Source organism: Typha latifolia, chromosome 14 (assembly GCF_019914945.1).
Source record: "Typha latifolia isolate L0001 chromosome 14, TyphaL0001v2, whole genome shotgun sequence".
NCBI classification, from domain to species: domain Eukaryota; kingdom Viridiplantae; phylum Streptophyta; class Magnoliopsida; order Poales; family Typhaceae; genus Typha; species Typha latifolia.
This window is the reverse complement of record NC_133099.1, coordinates 8818200-8825107: the sequence shown is the minus strand read 5'-3', so window position 1 is coordinate 8825107 and position 6908 is coordinate 8818200. Positions and strand designations below refer to the sequence as shown.

Genomic DNA, 6908 nt, shown 5'->3' with positions numbered 1-6908 from the left:
GAGGGTGTTTTGTTTGCTATAATGTGAGGAAAGAAAGAACTCAATTTTAAGAAATTAATGTTTGATTGTAAAGAATAAATTAAAGAAATAGTTTTCTTATTATTAAAAATATCTTTATTTATATTTCTTTTTGACATATTTTCTTGGAAAAAAGAAAGCAATTTTATTGAAGTAAAAAATTCTTATTGAATTTTATTTTCTAGCAACCAAACACACAGACTTACACAGACTTTCAACTTGCACTTCATTCTTCTACTCTACATTAAAAAGAAAAAGGAAATTTGCAAAAGACTCCCTATATTGTAGGATTATTTTGGTTCAAACCCTTCCCTACTTATAGAAAATATTTACTTAACACTTTAGATTAAATTGACATACTTTACCTCAAAATATAAGAATCTATAAAAGAAATATGAGATTTTATAAAAGCCAATATTTTTAAAATATCTAAATTAATTTTTATGTCAATGGGTATTCAAAACTGTTCTGATAATTTCAGAAGTTTGGTTATTGAGTTTTTGATTTGGTAATATCAGTTACTAAATAGTAACAGTAGGGTGTTAATTGGATATTAATTTTTTTTTAAAGGCTGGGGTTTTCTTCAGAAGAAAAATAATAGGATTTAAATCATACAAAGTCTATATTGTGTGTGTGTTTTTTTTTTCTTTTAAAATTACCATAACAAAAGTTTCAAGATATCATATTAATATATATATATATATATATCTTCTTGGTTATTCTTTGTAAAGCAATGGAATGAACCTGACCTTCTTTCAATTAAGAAAAAAGAACACAGTTCAAAAACAAATATTTAAACTCATTACTGATCATACCTCCAACAGTGACAACTGGAATAAATTCATATGCCACAGAGCAGAGTTATGTTGAATTTTTTTCATACCACCTTTTAGTTAAGGGTATAACTCACGAAGTCTATGCTAGTGGTTGGGCCTAATATCTGAAATAAATTCACACGTCTTGCTACTCATATTTGACTTTATATATGATTATATGATTGATTTGATTTTGTAAAGGGTAAACCACCTGAGATTTAGTTCAAACTTAAGTCATGATATATTAAAGTCAAACTTGAATTGAATTTGATTCAAACTCAAATCTGCTTATCAGATGGCTTGACATTGACTTGAGGTTGAAATAAACTCGAAATAAGTCTAATCAATTCAAGCTTTATGTTAGGCTAAATACTAATTTCAAGCTAAACTTAAAACAAAACTTAGATCGACAACGCCTAGTTATATGATTGATTTGATTTTATAAAGTGTAAACCACTCAAGATTCAATTCAAACTAAGTTTAAGATAGATTCTTGAATGGAATCTGCTTATCGAGTGCCCTACCTTCGCTCGAGCTTGAAATAAGTTTGAATTGAATCTAATAAATTTAAGCTTGACATTTTAGATTAGACTCTACCAATACTACCAGTAGGCTTTCTTCTTGCTAGGTTTCCTATGTGGAATGATGTCAGAATAACTTCTTTTTTTAAAGTACATTTCAATCACTTATTATCAGAGAAAACTGTTGGTCTACAATGATTCTCTGTTATCTAGCAATCCTGAAGAACTAAGTAGCTGTCCATAATCCTGCAAACTAGGTTTCCTAAAAGGAGCTCAAAGCCTTCATTCACTGCTTAATTTCCTAGAATCCTGACAGAAACTCTTAATGATCTCATTGACCTAATAAGTCTTATGCATAATTATTTGAAAGATAAGATGCTAAAACTATTGATCACTTTCTACTAACATGACACATGAACATCTTAGTTTGCAGAATATCTTAGCTTAGAAACTCTTGATTTGCTAGTACTATTAAATTTCTAAATTAAGGATACCTCTTTTTTCGAAAGATAAAAAAGAAAAACTAGAAATAATCCAGCGAATTGTATAAAAAGAATTCTCCTACCGAGAAATTAATCGTTTGTCCCACGTGCATTGGATTTAGCCTATGTTTAATCTACGTGTCAAAAACGACTTGCCTTTTTATCCAGCCTATGGGCTCATAATCTATAAAAGAAAAAAAAAACTCCATAAACTGATGTATATGATAAAAAAATTTATTTCTTATAAGATTACAATGCATCTGATAAAATGCTAGCAGAGAGATAACCATGGATGTACAAAAATAAAAATTAAAAGAAAGTGTTAGAAAAAAAAAAAGAGAGAGAGGAGAGGAGAGGAGAGGAGATGCAGATGCACTCAGAAGGAGCTAAGAGCTATAGTCTGAGGAGATAACCCTAAAAAAAAACCCTAACCCTAACCCTGCCCCTCTCTCTCTCCTCTCTGCCAATTTAGCAGCCACCGGTCGTGCCTCCCAGGACCACCGGCACGTGTCCCCCCTGCCACCCTGCGCAAACTATCCAGGCCACATGGGCCCCACTTTAAACTCACCCCTGGGAGAAAAAAACAGAAAAGAATTAAATAAAAAAAGAAAGAAAAAGAAAACGGAATTTAAGAGTAATTTAAATAAATAAAAAAGAAAAAGAAAAAAGGTTATCACGCAATTCCAAAGCCAACAGACTCGTCGCTGTCGTCGCCGACTCCTCCCCCTTAACAGCAAACCCATCACGACATGACTCACGTAGCTGCTGCGCTCCTTTCCCGCTACCCACCTCCCAACACCCGGCAGCAACTCCCAGTGCATATCTCAGGAGCCACGCGTTCGATTTTCCCCACGCGTTCTTTCGTCGGTTGGTATGTACAGGCGGTTGGTGCCTCAGTTGGTTGCAGTGGATCCGAAGGTGGGCATTTTAAATCGTAATCGAGTGCCCAATCATCCTATCAGTCGTATCCTTCCATCCATCTGTCCATCGCACATCTTTCCTGTGACCACGAAACGAATTCATCGTCTTTTTGCACATCACCCCCTATATTGTTTTTTTTTGCAAAGTTTCAAATAAATAACCTCCTATATTTTGATCATTTTTCGATAAACACCCCATCTCGTGAGTTAACTGAATCCAACCGGTTTTAAGCATAACAATATCAAGCAAAAATTATTTTCTCAGAATACAAACAGTAATTTCTAAAGTAACTAAATTACGCGTTCCTAAAATATAGGAGAAAAGAAGGAGAGGAGGAAGTGTTAGAGTTATAAAATTCTTAAAGATGGAGTCTTAATTAAGAAAAATATAGGGTGTTATTTAAAAAAATTCTACATCGAAAGAGGAAAGTTCTTGAATGTATGAAAAAAGTAGTAGTTTCTCTGCAATAAGATCAATAGATAGGTGGTAATCTGCAAAAAAAAGCCCCCCCCATCTTAATTACATAATTAATTTCAAGTGCTCGCCCTTCCTTAATTTGATAAACAAACATCCCCATTCCCCGTTTCCACACACCGCCGCATCCACAGATAATCTCAGCGGGGGGGTGGGGGGGGAGGAGCGACGCTTTAATTCGATGAATAGGACGTAAGGTTATCAGCACGTGCACCGCACGTGCCAGACAAGCTTAATGCCGCCCCATGGGAGTAGATGCTCATCCCCCTCTCTCTCTCTCCCCCCCCCTCCTCCCCCAGCTGACGTCATCACCCCACTGGACCATCCCTTTAACCCCTTCCATCTACCACCCACACCACCACCCTCTCTCTCTCTCTCTACCTCTGTATATCCATCTCTAGAGAGAGAAAGAGAGTATAGTAGAGATAGATATATACTACTCTAGCTCTTCTTATACAAGAGTCAGCCAAGTCCATGCAAGGAGGGAGAGAGAGAGAGAGAGAGAGAGAGAGATAAGATGAGATGAGATGAGATGAGATGGTAGAGAGTTGAAGCCCACACAGTAGCTAATATTAGTACAAGCACTGTCTACACCTTTCAAACCCCAAGTGAATAGGTAGCAAACACATGGGCATGCAGTAGTGTTGTGTTGTGTTGTGTTGTGTTGTGTTGTGTCACACCTCCAAATCCACCAGATCTCAATTGGGTTCCTTTCCTCCCTCTCTATCTCTCTCCACCTCTATTTTCCAATGCAGATCTGAGACAAAACTTTCTCCTCCCCAAAAACCAAAAACCAAAAACCAAAAACCAAAAACCATCAAGAATCAATTCAAAGACCGACGACCTGCAGAGCGGAAAGAAAGATGCAGTCAGGCTACGGCGGCGTTTCGGAGCTCCAGCAATTCATGGTGGACAATTGCGGCCCTTCCTCTCTCTTCTCCATCTCTTCCACTCCGAATCCTCCTCCTCCTAATGACATCTCCCCCACCCCAACAAGTACCACCACCCTCTCCAACACCACCACCACCACCCGCCGCCGCCGCAGCAGCAGCAACAGCAGCCGCCGCCTTTCCCTCCCCACCACTTCGCCCATTTCCACTCCATTCCCATAACGCAGCAGCTCTTCCAGCACGGCCACCACCACCAATTCCAGCTCTTCCACCACCAGCTCGGCCTCGACCACGAATCCGGCCCCGAGAATTCCAGCGGAGGCGGTAGTGGAGGCGGCGGCGGCGGGGGTGGGCCTTCGTTCTTGGCCGCCGCCGCCAATTTTAAGCTCGGCGTGAATGACAACAGCGGCGGCGGAGGCGACGAGGATAACGCCATCTTGCATGGCGACGACGAGGCGTCGGAGAGCCGCCTCCACCGGGGCGGCTGGCACCGCGAGGAGGAGGTCGCCATTAAGGAGCCTCCATGGTATATTTTTGAATCAAGATCTAATTTATTTTTATCTTTTTTTTCTCCCTTCTAGTCATATAGCCACTAAGGCTGGCTACTGCAGTTCATCGCATGTAGTACCGGAAATTAACAAGAATTTAGTAACATCTACGATTTCTTTAGGAGCTTCCATTTTGCTTCTATATAGGGTAATTAATTAGTTAATTTTACCAAGATATGTATATATATAAAATAACATTATTGCAGGAGGCCTTTGGATATAGATTACATCAATAGGAACAACAAGAGGTGCAAGGATAAGGAGCCTGTAGCCATCGCCAAATACTGCAAGAAGACCAAAGACGCCGCCGCCGTCTCTGACCATGTTCATAATACTACGACCGCCGGAGGCAGCAGCAACTACAAGCTCTTCAGTGAGCTGGAGGCGATTTATAAGCCGGGCGGCAGTGCTAGTTGCGGCGGCGGCGGAGCGAATCAGACTGGCTCGGGCTCCGCACTCACCGGCGACGACAACCCTCTCATCACCGCCGCCGCAGCAGCAGCGGTTGAATTGGGCCCAATTGGCGACCGACATATCGGGGTCGGATCGGAGACTTCGGCCGGGGAGGACGCTCCGGTGAACAAATCTTCCAAGGGTGGTGAGCGGAGGAAGCGGAAGAGGCGGCGGCAGCAGAAGCAGCTCGGCTCGATAGCGGCCTTCTTCGAGACCCTCGTCAAGCAGTTGATGGACCACCAAGAGGGCCTCCACCGGCAGTTCCTCGACGCGATGGAGCGGCGCGACGCCGAGCGGTCGAGCCGCGAGGAGTCGTGGCGGCGGCAGGAGGCCGCGAAGTCCACCCGCGAAGCCGCCGCGCGGGCGCACGACCGCGAGATCGCCTCCGCCCGCGAGGCCGCCATCGTCGCCTTCCTCGAGAAATTCACCGGCGAGAAAATCCACCTCCCTTCCAACCCCAGCCCATTCCCGACCGACTCATTACAAAACAAAGACACTCCTTCCGCCGCTGCCGCCGACATGGGTCTCAACGACGGCATTAACAATAATAACACCGAAATAATCGCGAGCGTATCGGCTCATGAGCAGCAGCAGCAGCAGTTCAGCACGAGCAGGTGGCCGAAGGCGGAGGTGCAGGCTTTGATCCGAGTGCGGAGCGGGCTGGATTCGAGATTCCAAGAGCCCGGGCTGAAGGGCCCGCTGTGGGAGGAGGTGAGCTCGAGAATGGCGGCGGTGGGATTCCACCGGAGCGCCAAGAGATGCAAGGAGAAGTGGGAGAACATCAACAAGTACTTCAGGAAAACCAAAGACAGCGGCAAGAAACGGCCGCAGCATTCCAAGACTTGCCCCTACTTCCACCAGCTCGATCAGCTCTACTCCAAACTCCCACCCTCATCCTCTTCCAACAGCGGCGGCGGTGAGCATCCCATCAAGGACAACTCCGAGCTACTCGACGCCATCGTCGTCGCCACCGCCGACAACCAGCACAACGGCGCCGCCTCGTTCGGCTTCGCATCCAACGACGACAACAATGACAATGACAATGACAATGACAATGACAATGACGAGGAGATTGAAGACGACGAGCAGGACAACATTGGCGGCGGAAGAGGAGATGGAGAGGAAGGAGAAGGAGAGAGCCACGACCATGACCATGACCATGAAGATCATAGAAACGAGTCCACCACGCTCTTCTTTCAACACCTCCAGTGATGCTGGTAGTAGTAGTAGTAGTAGTAGTAGCTGCTTCATGGTTAATTAATTAATTAATTAATTAATTAATTATTAGTTCAAGCATGCTTATTTGGATATTTGTATCCAGTAGTAGTAGTAGTAGTAGTTGGTGTAGCTAAATAAAAGAACCATCGGAGCACACAGATCCATCAATCCATCATCCCATGGTTCGTTAATTAATTATGTCTATTTGTTAAGCTGTACTTTATTTTTAATCATAGTCATAATAATTCCTCTTATTAAGATTTCTTCCAATCCTCTTCTTTACTATGCAGGTACTAAATATCAAAATGGTAAATATAGATAAATTAAGTCTCCGTAGTTCTTATTAATCCAGAATAATAACCCTCTTATTTTTACTATTAATATCTAATTTATATTAAATTAAAAATTTATTCAAATTGCATCTTATATAATAGATAGAAGAAAGACCTTGTTTTAAGGAAGGCGAGGGTGGCGGTGGGATTGTGAGGGTTTGTGATCCAGTTTGTTATTATGTGTGATGGTATAATTGATAGTTGGACATGGAGCACTGGAGAACAAAAAGGGTGAC

At 42.5% G+C, this 6908-nt stretch overlaps 1 pseudogene; it reads left to right on the top strand.

The window, feature by feature from the left end:
• Positions 1-3696: 3696 nt before the first annotated feature.
• LOC140800864 (uncharacterized) lies at positions 3697-6598 on the top strand (annotated as a pseudogene).
• Positions 6599-6908: the final 310 nt, after the last annotated feature.